The following is a 15,142-nucleotide window of genomic DNA, read 5'->3' as shown; positions in this document are numbered from 1 at the left end:
TTAGTGCAAATACTGTCTCTTTTGTTTTTGAAAAAGAGAGGGAGGAGGGAGACGGAAGACCTTTGTGCATCTGTCGACAGGAAAGATGTTTATACTTTTCTCTCACCTGAATTTAACAAAAGTTACACATGAAATGTAAAAGGTTATCAAATCAATGGACGGGCAAAAGGAGAAATACAATTAGTCAACTGGACAAAAGTTTATTTGGCCGAATGCATTTCACAGTTCATCCAAGTTGCTTCTTCAGTTCTGATTAAAATACTGGGGAATACTTTTTATAACTGCATGAAGGGAGGAGGTAACTACACTGAAACTATTCTGAAACTAGCACACCTACTTGTTTACAGTTTCTGTTTGTTAGTTAGGCCTATTGAGCTGCACGAGTGTGGTGTCTTATTAGTATGACCACTCAAGGCCATAATGGGTGGAGAAACATTGGAGAAACAAAACAGCCACTTCACAAGAGGATGTACCAACACAGACGAGAGAGCAACAGTGGACCTCAGTCGGCTGTACAACTCCACCTAAAAGCCATGGGCCACTCCTTTGAAGACAGTGAGGGACAGATCTTAGCTAGAGAATTTGTTTGAGGGGGGAGTTAAAGAAGCTATTTTTGTTAAGAAAGAGAATCATTCTTTAAACAAAAACAGAGGACTCAGACATCATCTGTCTCCTATTTACAACTCCATCCTCAAATCTAAATCAAAACAATCAAAAGAACAATAGGGGCAGCCAGGTCAGGCCCACACTGAAAAAAAAAGGTTGCTGGATTTGCGTAAAAAAGTTATGGACAGCGGTTGCACGCAATAAAATTATGTTTAGGCTTTGAAACTTTTTTCGAACCCCTCTACACATATTTTTCTCGGAACATGAACATCACTTTTTCATGTTGATGAAATTTGAACAAATCATGCTGAATATGCATATTTATCTTATGGTACCTTATCATGAAATGTATAAGTATGTATAATGTAATTTAATTGATCTAATTCTGTAAAAGAATACAAAAACAGTCTTTAGTTTTCCACAGTTCTGTATTGTCTTAAACAGAATCAAACACAAAGAGAGCACAGGGACAGAGATACACAGTTTGGAGCTGGACAGTGTGAAGATTTATTCCAGTGAAGACGCTCTGGTCTCTGCCTGTGGACACACGAATAACACATGATGATCACATTCTGATGATCTACTCTGTTGTACATGTTTAAATACACTTATAGCACTTATTACTTACAATAATGGAGCAGAACAGAATCACAAGAACATTAGAACTGTATCTGCAGAAATAAAACTCACCATGTGCTGCTTTTCTTCCTCTAAACACAGTAACAGGTAGGGCATCTGGTATAAAGTCTCCTAGTGCCACATCACCTTGTACAAGTACGATAACAGTTTCAATAGGAAGTTCATTTTGAAAAATGTTAAAATAATTTTATTTGGTTTACTTACTTTGTTCATCTGTGGTCTGTGTTTTGTTGGTTCTCAAACATCTTTCTTTTTTCTGAAACATCAACTATAACATTCATGAACTTCCCCACAGCTCCAGCAGAGCTCTGGAGATCACTCTTTGTAGACGACTTTGGAAGCAACACATTCAAATCTTAGTACAAGTGTCACACTCTTGTAGATGGACAGTCAAAAACAATTTGTTTCAAGCTGTCCTTACATTAACTCTAATTTCAAATAAAACACCACAAACATGTTTTAACAATGACGACATTCTAGGCCGGAGAAGAACATAAAATCTTTGAAAAGTCTTACCTCCAGATCAGCTCTCATAATCCTCCTGCTCCACACTGTGTGTCCTCTGCTCCTGTATCTGTCCTGTGTCCTGTTACATTTGAATTTTCCCTCCAAAAGTTTTGGGGAGGAGAATTCCAGAGGGAGGAGCCTCACCAGAAATTATAATAAAGTCATGTTTCCTCAACCTGATTAAAACATGCAGGTCTCACATCGGCCACAATCAAGCGATGTTTGTAAGATTTAAACATGCTTGACAGAGAAACGTAAAAAAGTGATGTTATTGTTGTCAAATTTGTTTTTGCAATTTGAGCAACCCCTCTCGGACCGTTTTTTCAGTGCAGAGGTGTGAAAGCTCCCATTATGGCTCTGAATGATTATGCTAATAATACCCACACTCATGCAGCTCAATAGGCCTAACTAACTAACAGCAACTGTAAACAAGTAGGGTGTTAGTTTCAAAGTAGTTTCACTATAGTTAGCTCCTCCTTTCAGGCAGTTATAAAGAGTATTCACCAGCACTTTAAACAGAACTGAAGAAGCAGCTAAGATGGGCTGCGAAACGTATTCGACCAAATAAACTTTTTTTTTTTTTCCCCCAAAACTTGAAATCCTTGGGAACTTTTTTCTATAAAGTCATTGTATTTTCTGGGACTTTTCTAAGGTAGACTCCATTTGTGATTGTGACTGTATGTCTATGGCGATTATGCACCGCCATAGACATACAGTGTGTAATAACTGTGGAGAGGTATCAGCTGAACTGTACTGATCTGTTTTATGTGGCGCCACAATGTCCATCATTGTTCCACACAGTTACCCGCAACTGCCCGTATGTATTTTGGACCTCAGTGCAATAGTCATACATAATAAACCTTCTTCACTGTTTAATATGATCACAATTTGAATTGACATTTTAATGTTTTCGGTAACCACAATAGGCTTTCCCAAACTACTGATGCTGAAATGTAGATGTTAGTGTTCTGGTAGTCTACTTTGATTTGTAAAACTAATTATCTGCATGTAAAAGATTTGGTAAATAGGCCTGAAGATACAGTTGTATATAATCTTGTAATCAAAATCTTGAGCTCTTGAAATGACCCATACTGTCATATCTGAATATCTGTAACCTGAAGGTCAGAACAATTTCTTTCTGCCTTTTTCATGTCTCCTAGTTGGATCCTGCTCTCTTTTTAAGAGGTGGATGTCTGCCCTCTCATGATGGATCGATAAAGTCCCTGACATACCGAAACCATTGATCTCAATGTGACACTTTTTTTTAACAAGTCAAAGTGGATAGAGTGTATATATCACTCTGACATATGAGCACATGAAAGTGCTTAAAATACCCCAGTGTGTCTCAGGAACATCTCACTTGATATAATAATAAACCCCCCTGTCTAAGGGCTCCTCAAACAACTAGGCCACATAAAGGTTTGACTTTTTTCTTATATTTCATATATATCATATCTTTCAAAGTTTCAATTTTACAACAGCTGCACCTGGCCCCATCTGTGTTGTAGCTTAATAGCCTGTTGAGATGCTATGATTTAAAAAAATATATTATTCATAAATTAATTTGACAGATTTTCATGACTTATGTTTGTTGGGATATTTAGGGTTGAACAATTTTTTAAAGGTTGTATAGAGGATTTTCCAAGGAACGAGAAATCCAGCAACTGTTTGTCCTTTTTCAAATGTTGCGCATGCGTGAAACCCCCCCCACCCACACACACACACAGCTCCCTACGTAGAAACGCCTCCTCCCTCCTCCTCCTTACGCCAGAAACAGGTTTGTTTACAGCTGGTGCGCTGCACATGACTTGTAAACAACTAACTACAGTGTTGGTTAGGCAAAGGTGGAGAAGTGAGGAGCGGGGGTAGGGGGTGAGCGGACATTTCGTGCGCGGACAAGAAGTGAGGAGCAGGGAGAAGAGCGGAGCAGGGAACAGGGAGAGGAGAGAGGAGAGGGGAGCGGTGCGCGGAGATTCCGTGTCCGGAGAAGTGAGGAGCAGGGAGAAGAGTGGAACGGGCAGCAGGGAGAGGAGCAGGAAAGGGTGCAGAGAAGAGTGCGCGGAGATTCCGTGCGAATGAACTAGCTACAACACGCAGCAGCAAGCGGACTCTTTCTTTGCCTTGAAAATTAAATTTTCAGACATAGAATATCGCATTTTGTGTTCTGAAAAACGTTTGTCTAGCTCTTGGAAATAAAGTACGTTTTCATAATAAGCAGAAGTGACCTGTCCAGGAGTAATTTGGCGACCAGTGCGTCAGTCTTTAGACCCTTCGTCTGCTTCAGTTGCGCCATCGCTGGAATGAATCTCCAAGAATCACCTTAGTTTGGCTTCGCTGCTTTTCCCCTTGTCTTCTTCTTTCAGCGACCTCACAAACGGACTTTCTTTTGGGGCTAACTGCTCCTGGATTCTTGTCTGCCATTGCAACAAACTTTGTGCAAACTGCGAGGAAGATATAGGTCAAAAAAAGCCGCTAAGAACCGTTGCGTTTGTGGAGTAAACAGCATCTGTGCGTCTTGCGTCTGTGGACTGCGTGACAGGCGTACGCAAACCACGTAACGGCAGCGCGCAGGCAAGTCAGTTACGCTAGAAACGTAGGGAGTTTGATTGACAGCCTATCAGCTAACAGATAACGAGGCAGTGTCGTTATCTACTGGCAAATGTTTAGCCCCACCACGTCCAGAGTTGATGAATTTTTATTCTCTTTTTTTTGGTCATCATAATTACAAGGCTACTGCACCTCTATAATGCTATCATTGACAATTTGAAACAAAAAAAAAATCCTCCATACAACCTTTAAGTAAAGATGGTTCTGCGTTCGACCTACGGGTAGCCCGAGCCTTTCTTTGTGAAGTTTACATATTTCTTGCTATAAGCTTATTCACATCTTAAAACCCCTGCAAAACGGTTTCATCTGCGGGATTTAAAGCACTGTCAAGGTTCAACTAACTCCGTGCTTCTCATTTATTTTTTCTCACGCCCCTTGTAGGAAGAAGAAAACATTTCGCGTCCCCCCACTCCACAGAACCACTACCAAACGTGAACAAATCACACCCTCGTTTTCAGTAGCCTACATATGAGAGCAAACGTTTTAGTCATGTCTCCAAAGCGATTCCTGGGACACACGCAGCATGTGTCCATCCATATTTCGTGCTGCGCTCACCTGTGTCATGAGGGAGTCCACTCCTGTGTCCTCCTCGCCTTTAATGGTGATGTTCGTGTTATAGTTCGAGGCACTTGCTTCATCCAGCATGAAAGAAACCATGTCTAATTCTGCAGCAGTATCAGCTCCTCTGTTATTTGATACGCCACCTTATATGATGCTAACAGTGCTTACTGGTTTACTGATGTAGCAAGTGGGATGATTGTTGGCAATATTTTGAATGTTTTCGCTGAAAAAATTGAAGCGGCTTATCAGCGTGATTGAGGTGTAATGTTTTTAAGCGACACCGTTGCCAACATTTTTAGACACAGTAAACACAGCGGCCTTTTCTCGTTTCCCACCGTAGTCACAGTGAAGCCGAGATCTACATACGCTTTACATGCAGTTTGTTCTCTGCACTTCATATCTCCTGCTCTGTATGCTGTTCGTGCATTTGCTCTGTACAAAAAACACAGCGATGTACCGCTAATACTCACTGCGCACACTCTAACAATGAGAGCGTCACTGGTAACTACTGTAGTGGGTGTGCAATTACACATTATCCTATTATGGCAATTAATAAAAGCATGTCACACGTGCCCCCCTGGCATCGCACCACGCCTCTCTATTTGAGAAGGACTGGACTAACATAACACTTCCCATGGCCATTACAAAATTTTAAAAACACACTTTATATAACATTATATAAAGTGCTTTATTGTGAAAAGATAAAATGAGGAAAAGATTATTGTGAAAAGATATATTTTGCTGCCCTTATGTTGTATCGCCCTCATATGTAATTTTAACAAAATAACTGTTTGCAGTTAGTTTCAGGTCAGGGACCTCATTTATAAAAGAGTGCGTCAAAATCTACTTGAAAGAGTTTGTACGAACAAAACGCAAATTTCACTTACGTAGGAAAATATTGTGATTTACAAAACCCTCAGCAGCACTCCCTCACACACTTTGTTCTTCATAGATCACACCTGCAGCAGAAACCTATGCACATTATCCCATCTCACACCACGCCCCTTTAACACCTCCATTTCACCATAACAGGACAGGACATGCCCCTTTAATGCCTCCATTTCACCATAAAAGGTCAGGATATTTCACATTAAAAGGACAGGACGCATGCCTTTAACGCCTCCATTTTATTATAAAAGGGCAATGCAAAGTGAGTCAATTTTAACACACAGACTTATCCTGTCATCTAATCATTTAGAAATGTACTTAACTGAAATAACTCATGTTTTGGAGCACCTATAAAGATGTATGTATGTGTGATGTATGTTTCCTACATGCTTGTGACCAAATGCACACAGTATAATTAGATAAGATTGTCTGGGGTTTTGTTGTTGTTGTTGTTTGTTTTGAGAAAATAAAGTAAAAATTTACAGTTTCAAACTTCCACCAAACATGGCATCGTTAAACTCTCTCCCCCCAGGGCTTTCTTGCTGCTCTTGTCATCTCTGAGCCATGTTTCTGAAAAGTGCATATCTCGTATGTAAGGCCCAGACTTTGCGTAGCAATCCACAATATTTCATCTTCACATTGATTTTTAAGAAATACCAACTTCCATCCATCCATCCATTTTCGTCCGCTTATCCGGGGCCGGGTCGCGGGGGGAGCAGCCTAAGCAGGGACTCCCAGACTTCCTTCACCCCAGACACGTCCTCCAGCTCCTCCGGGGGGACCCCGAGGCGTTCCCAGGCCAGCCGAGAGACATAGTCCCTCCAGCGTGTCCTGGGTCTTCCCCGGGGCCTCCTCCCGGCGGGACATGCCCGGAACACCTCCCGAGGGAGGCGCCCAGGAGGCATCCGGAACAGATGCCCGAGCCACCTCAACTGGCTCCTCTCGACGTGGAGGAGCAGCGGCTCTACTCCGAGCTCCTCCCGTGTGACTGAGCTCCTCACCCTATCTCTAAGGGAGCGCCCAGCCACCCTGCGGAGGAAACTCATTTCGAGCGCTTGTATCCGCGATCTCGTCCTTTCGGTCACTACCCAGAGCTCATGACCATAGGTGAGAGTAGGAACGAAGACTGACCGGTAAATCGAGAGCTTCGCCTTTTGACTCAGCTCCCTCTTCACCACAACGGTCCGATACAGCGACCGCATCACTGCCGAAGCTGCACCGATCCGCCTGTCAATCTCACGTTCCGTCCTTCCCTCACTCGTGAACAAGACCCCGAGATACTTGAACTCCTCCACTTGAGGCAAAGACTCCCCACCCAACTTTGACACCCATTTCTGACCTTGTTTTGTCTGTACATAAGCTTTATAATTGATTCACCAAATCTTTCCCCAAATTTCCCATTGAAATTAATGGGAACTCCATTTAACCACCACAAAGCACAGTGTAGGAGCATTTACAGACAAAAGTGAGGAAAAAATAAGGTGTGGATAATGTAAATGCAAATTGCTCGTGTTGCTAAGGCACCTACAGCTTTCAAAGAAGGTTGCATTTTGTGGCGAGTTTCAGATCAGAATCCAGAACACCAAGTTCTTACTGCTGACGTGAACAGTTCCCTGAATGCGCCCGACAGCAAGCCTAAAGTGGACACACTGAAAGCAATGGTGAATACATGTGGTCCTTTGCCGTACTATTAGACACAGATGTTGTACGTGCACACATCATCAGGTCTCTATCAAACTCCAAGTGCCCTCTGCGACTGGCCCAAGGACCCAGGGCCACTTGTTTGAAAATGTTGATTAGTGTTATTTTCTTTGTTTGGCAGGATGATGGCAGTGGGACTGATTTCCTAAAGAATGCAATCACTTATGGTCAGACTGAAGGCTTGAGCAGCGACCTATGGAGAGAAGGTGACGTAAGTCCTTGTTTTTTTACGACAAATTGTTTTGACTGATGCTTTGAGTTTTTTTTTTTTTTACCTTATAATTTGAACACTTAATGTGGCCAACTTCATTTAACTAAAGCCGAGTGTTGTTTAAAATGTGAGAAAATGACTCACTCACTTTTATTATGAAGTCTGAATAGGGTATTGCTTGCATGTTGCGAGTGTAGTGGCCAGTCATCCTGCTGCCATCATCATTCGAGTTATATTATTTAGTTTTTTTGACCTGCCGATCTTGACAGCAACCAAGTTCAATAGGGACTATATAGCTACTTTAGAGGCTCCCAGTAAGTCAGTGCAGTGTTGACTTGTTAGTGCACATAAAAATGGAAGATTTTACATAAATTCACTGACTTTTCCACTTGACGTTTCCATAATTTCACATTGGGATGAATGGGATCCCCGTTTAACCACCTCAACAAAGAGCACTTTAAGAGCATTTAGAGACAAAAGTGAGAAAAAATAAGGTAAGCCCAATATAAAAGCAAACTTCTCATGCTGATAGAGAACCTAGAGATTTCAAAAAAGGTTGCACTTTGTGGCGATTTTTTGCCTACTTTCAGATCATAAACTTTTTGTCAGCTCAAAATTCTTCAGTTGTTTAAAAAAAAACATCTAAAGTAATGTGAGCTCACTCTGCTCCACTCTAGCTACTTTCACCCTGATTGGTCATAACTCAGGATGGAACAGGATGTCTCACAAGATCTTGTGGCACAAAATTGCCACATTTTCTCATGTGTTTACATTTAGCTTGAACAAACAAGGGGTTTGTAAAGTGCTGGCAAATTACATTTCTGTTATCTGCAGCTGTAGTTCCAAAAAGCAGTGCTACAGTGACAGCAAGTACATCAACAATGGGGAGGTCAAAACTGTGAACTGAAATGCAAACAATTTATGTAATTTATGTATGCTCTTTTTTAATACATTAAGGCAAAAAAAAAAATAAAAAAATGCATATGCAGTGTGCCATATGCAGTACCTGTCTGATTGGTTTACTTTTTTTTTTTTTTATCAACAATCAGCTTGTTCTTTGTAAGCACACACTTTTATTTTTATTTTTATTTATTGTTGCTGCATTTCTCTTAAATAAAAGTATTATCCCCATCCCTATACAATGCCTGGAAGCAATTGCAACAGGCATTGCTTATCTCTTGTTCTTTCTGATTGCAAGTCCACAAGGCTACTGTCTTCTAACTGACATGTGATTTTCCAATTGTTTGTCCGTCTAAACCGTGGGATTGGGGCTCATGGCATACTAGACATTGATTGTACAGCCATTTATTTTCTCCCTGCATACATTTGATAATGGCATTGCTCCTTCTATATTATATACTCTCTCTCTCTCTCTCTCTCTCTCTCTCTCTCTCTCTCTCTATTAAAATACAACAGCCTTTATGTGGATGAGTTGTACCGATCTACTATGCGATGTAGATCTCCTGCAAAATCTCCAAAACCAGGGAAATGAGCTACAGAACCAGTTGCAGGAGGTGGCAACAGTCTGATGTCAGAGTCAGGGTTTGGAGATATTGGCCTACAAATTAAAATGAGATGCAGGAAAAGTAATATTAGAGTCATATGTGTCAATGAATGATGGCTGTGGAGAGGGTTAGAAGGAGCAGACCACAAACTAACTTGCACCCTGTTAGTAGCAGTGACTCCAAGGCTTGGATCTGCCTTTGATTGGCCTTTACATAGCTTTCAAAACAGACAACTGCATTTGAAAGTGAATTAGATTGGATATTTTTCTGTGTTTCTCTGCTTGCGCCTCCTGCTGCATGGGAAGAAGGATTGTGCTTCTCCAAATCTTGATCTTGAAGGGCCTGAAATATGTTTTGTTGTCACTCTTGTTTTCGATGATGAGTCATTAGGACTTTTCACCAGGAGTATCAGAAATATCAAAATTTGTTCTAAAAAGACCAGGATGGTTTTAAAAGAAGCACACAAAATATCTGACACTGCCTGAAACAACACTACTTTCATTTGGTGCATGGCTTGTCAAATAATTTAGCCATCAGTGATATCTTGATATACTGTTGTATTTAATTGGCTGGTGTTGTATGCTTCAGTGGAGATGCACTGTGTCTATGATCAGGATTTCATACCAGTGTGGTGTCTTTCTGGGATTGTCATCTTGATCTTCTTTCAAACATTTAAGGTAACAATCAAATCTGTTATTTCAGGGTTCAGTCTCTGTAGATGAGCTCTTCATAGTTCTCTTCTCCATCTTGCCGGTAGTCTTTATCAGGTCAGATCTCTCACAGTGGGAAAGATTCGGTAAAAAAAAACTTAACAGACTTAAATTTGAATGTGCCCCTATTGGGCATGTCACCATCTGCATCCAAGTTAAATTTACATAGGCAGAATCTCTGACATGAAGCTGATAGGATAGCCAGATCAGCTCATATTATAGAACAAACCTGTTTTTCCTCCACTGACAAAGACAAGGCTTGATATTCATAGCGGTACCATTGAACAATGGCCAATCAGAGCTTTTTAATTCAGGATGTAGCACTATAATTACAAACAGCAATCAACAGCTAACAATTTTGATCAAATGCTAGTCCATCCAAGTCATCCAACTGCCCTCCACTGCCTCCTCTAATTGGATTATTCACAGTGAAGAGGCTAAGATATGTCTTTTCTGTCTTAGAACTGACTGTCCTGATTTTTAAACCGGCTGTGGGCTATTGTTATCCGTGTAGGGTGGACCTCAGTTGAATAATATAATCATATGTCATGTTGTTTACAACCACAATTCTAAAGATAATGATTTATTAGAACCAAACATAAAGTCAATGAGTGCAAAACACTTGTCCTCTCACCAAACATTAATAGGGCCACAAGGGAATTGTTGTCCCCTGTGTAATCTTTACATTTGGATTGATTTGACAGAGACCTAATAGCTTCCTCACATGTTTACAAAGGCAGCCCACGTGGTCTCTGTGGGAAACACGATTCAGTCACCTTCTTAAAACCCATTCTCACAAACAGACAGTATGCTCCACAAAGAGATCTATACACCATAACCAGAGATATACCAGATTAGATTAGATAGATAAGATAGATACTTTATTATCCAAGAGGAAATTAATATTTCTGGCAGTGCTGCAGTACTTAACAAAATACATAATATAACACATAACATCAATTCATATCAATTTATCAAATTAAAGTGAAGTGTTGAATAGCCATATGGGGTGTGGTACAAATGACTTCCAGAGTGTGTACATGGAGCAGGACAGGGACAACAGCCTGTCCCCAAAGGTTCTCTTCTGTCCAGAGATGGTGCTGTGCAGGGGCTGCGGGGAGTTATCCAGAATGGACACGAGCTTGTTTAGGGCCCTCTTCTCAGCCACAGATTTGAGTGACTCAAGCTCTGCTGCCACTACAGATCTTGCCTTCCTCACAAGTGTCATTCCTCTTGAGGCTTCCTCCACAGCAGACAACAGCACTGAAGAGGACACTGGAGATAATTGTCTGGAAGAATATTAACAGGAGCTTCAGGTGGATGTTACAGGACGACAGCCTTCTAAGAAAGTACAGCCTGTTCTGTCCCTTTCTGTAGAGCATGTCTGTATTCTCCGACCAGTCCAGTCTGTGGTTGAGCTGAAGGCTCAAATATTTATAACTCTCTATAACCTCCACAGTGTCCCCCTCAGTGGTCACAGGTTGCAGCTGTGGCCTGCTCCTCCTAAAGTCCCACACCCTCTCTGACCTTTGCAGTGCTCAGTTAAATGTGGTTAGTGTGGCACCACACCACAAAGCCCTCAATGGGCTGCCTGTACTCCCCTTTGTCACTGTTCCTGATACACCCCACAGTGGCTGTGTCATCAGAGGACTTCTGCATGTGACACAACTCTGAGTTGTATCTAAAGTCTGACGTGTACAGGGTAAACAGAACTGGTGACAGTACAGTCCTCTGTGAAGCTCCAGTGTGACAGACAACAGCTTCAGAGGTGCTGTCCCCCAGTCGGACATACCGAGGTCTCCCAGTGAAGTAATCTGTAATTAATTTTTCCAGAGACCACTCACATCTTGATTAGTATGTTTTTGAGCCGCAGAAGTTGTATGGTGTTAAATGCACAGGAAAAGCCAAAAAGGTCATGCTCACAGTACAACTGCCTTTGTCAAGACAAGAGAGGGACCTATGTAGCAGGTAGAGCACGGCATTGTCTGCTCCAACTTTCTCCTGATAAGCACACTGCAGTGGGTCGAGGATCCGGAATAGATGCCCTAGCCACCTGAGCTGGCACCTCTCAACATAGAGGAGCAGTGGCTCTACTCTGAGCTCCTCCCATGTGGCTGAGATCTCAATCTATCTCTAAGGGAGCGCCCAACCACTCTGCAGAAAAAACTTATTTTGGCTGCTTGTATCCACGATCTTGTCGGTCATTACCCAAAGCTCTTGATCATAGGTGAGGGTAGGAACATAGATCGACTGGTAAATTGAAAGCTTTGCCTTTCGACTCAGCTCTCTCTTCATCATAACGGCCCGATACAGAGACTGCATCACTGCCAACACGGCACCCATCTGTCTGTCAATCTCATGCTCCATCTTCCCCTCACTCGTAAACAAGACCCTGAGATACTTGAACTCCTCCACTTGAGGAAGGAACTCTTTACCCACCTGTAGAGGGCAAGCCACCTTTTTCCAGTCAAGAACCATGGGCTCGGATTTGTAGGAGCTGATCTTCATCCTAGCCACTTCACACTCCACTGCAAACCTCCCCAGTGCCTGCTGTAGGTCCTGGTTCGATGGAGCGCTTAGGACAACATCATCTGCAAATAGCAGAGATGAGATCTTGTGGTCCCCAAACTAGACCCACTCTGGCTCCTGATTGTGCCTTGAAATTCTGTCCATAATTACAATGAATATTCGTCAACTGCCTCAGGAGTCCCATGAGCCAACAAGGCTTGATAGGACTCTTCGTCAGCCTTACGGCATCTCTTACTTCCAGCGTCCACCTGTGGATTCGGGGACCGCCACGATCATAGACCTCACAACCACAGCTGCAAGCCACATTGACAATAGAGGACAAGAACATAGCCCACTCGGACTCTGTGTCCCCATCCTCCCCTGAAATCTGAGAGAAGCTTTCCCGGAGGTGTGAGTTGAAGGTCCCCCTGACAGAGGGCTCTGCCAGATGTTCCCAACAGGCCCTCATGATATGCTTGGGTCTGCCAGGTCTTTCCAGCTTCCTCCTCCACCAGTAGACATAACTCACCACCAGGTGGGGATCAGTTGACTGCTCTGCCCCTCTCTTTACTCGCGTGTCTAGGACATGCAGCAGAAGGTCAGATGACATGACGACAAAGTTGATCATCAACCTTCAGCCTAGGGTGTCCTGGTGCCACGTGCACTGATGGACACCCTTGTGCTTGATCATGGTATTCATTATGGACAAGCTGTGACTAGCACAGAAGTCCAATAACAGAACACTGCGCAGGTTCAGATCAGGGAGGCCATTCCTCCTGACCACTCCTCTCCAAGTGTCACTGAAGTTGACATCCCCCAGTAGAACAATGAAGTCCCCGGTTGGTGCACTGTCTAGTAACACTTCCAGGGACTCCAAGAATGGTCAGGTACTCTGCACTACTGTCCTCATTTTGAGGACGCATGGACGCGACCCTCTCGTTCACCAGGATTAACTTCAACACACGGCAGCTGAGCTGTGGGGCAACACCAGCCTGCCGCCATTCCCCCAGGTAATGCCAGAGAAATGGAGAGTCCAACCCCTCTCAAGGATTTGGGCTTCAGAGCCCAAGTTGTGCGTGGAGGTGAGGCTGATGAGCTCAGGCTCAGGCCCAAGCGAGGTGACATTCCATGTTCCTAAAGCCAGTTTCCATGTCTGGAGATCCAGCCGTCGAGGCCCCTGCCTTCGACTGCCACCCAGATCTCTCTGCACTGATTCCTTATGGATCCTCCTATGGGTCCATGGGAGGACAACCCCATCTTACTCATTCGGGCTGTGCCCGACCCTGTGGGGGAGAACCAGCCACCAGATGCACCCATCTAGATTTGGCTCTTGGATGGGGCCCCGGTGACGCCAATCTGGGTGCGTGGTGCCCAGATTGTAGTGCGACCCCCCACACACTAGTAGTCCACAACACTACTAACCAATCTGATGTGCTCATTCTGACATTTTCTGCCTATTCCTCTGTATGTCTTTCTACAAAGAAGTGATAATGATGAACTATAGCAGGTGAACAAAGTGCATCAGACAAACAAGTGGTGAGACTTTCCCTCTGTAGCAGTTGCTGCACCTGTGTCAATTATCTCCATCATACACAGCAGCGTTTATGCAAATGATCCATGATTCAGGAGTCAGTGGTAAAAATGGCAACATTCAGATATACTCAATAAAAAACATTCTAGCGAGCAGGAGCAACTTTGAGAAGTTGTAGTGGGTAGAAATTATTCAAACAGATGAGAAATTAGAAAACCAATCCAAGTTATAGCTAGACAACATTTGAATGTGGTCATGTTATTGTTTTGCTGCCTGGTGAAGTTGTACATATCATTGGGATTGTTTTCATTGCAGAGATCTGTCTTAAAAACCCTGCACCTAAAACCATTAGTCACTTTTGATACCACTTGATTTCCACTAAAGTCCATAATATTACTTACTAATATCAACGGTCAACTTTAGTTTATCTTCAAAACACTTGTGATGTCATGAAACGGTAGTTTCAAGTTAACAGCTACCCTTTACCTTTTTGTTTAGTAGAGATGGACAACTGCAGAGTTGAAATTATCCAGATGATTCTAGTGAAGGTGTATGGATTTTAAAACCACGTGGAGCACTTCCTGTATTACCACATGTCACGACAAGAGCATTTTCTGTTTGAGAGAAGAACTTAACCTAAATGTCCAGGTTTTTGTGTTAATGATTTGTAAATGAAACAAAACAGAACATCAGGTATGTTTCTGATGAGGAAACAACATTATAATTATATATTATTATATTATATATTATAATGTAGCCTAGAGCACTGAAACACTTGAAAACATTTTGTACACTATAATGTTTGTATATGTTGAGCACTGATAATTCAAAATAAAGTCTTACACTCTTTACATAAGTTGTATTGAAGTGCCATCTACTGGTCATTAACAGTTTTACAATGCCCTGTATGTTTCATATAGGCGCTGATCTGTTATGTATACACTTAAAACTATACGTTGACGATATTTAAATTTTCTGTGTATCTAGCCTATTTATAGGACAAAATTTAAGGCTAAACTTCATCAGAAATTATAAAACATGATTACCCCAATGGGCTATTATGATTACGATCGTGATTATTATCATAATTATAATAAATGTATGCCTATCTGTTTGATTTTTGATTAATTGGTAGAAATAAGCAGAATAAAATCAATTCTGTTTCCTG

This window comes from Boleophthalmus pectinirostris, unplaced genomic scaffold, assembly GCF_026225935.1.
Source record: "Boleophthalmus pectinirostris isolate CB_2022bp ecotype Guang Dong unplaced genomic scaffold, ASM2622593v1 HiC_scaffold_4, whole genome shotgun sequence".
Lineage (NCBI taxonomy): Eukaryota > Metazoa > Chordata > Actinopteri > Gobiiformes > Gobiidae > Boleophthalmus > Boleophthalmus pectinirostris.
The sequence above is the reverse complement of the archived record's forward strand: the minus strand, read 5'-3'. Positions refer to the sequence as shown.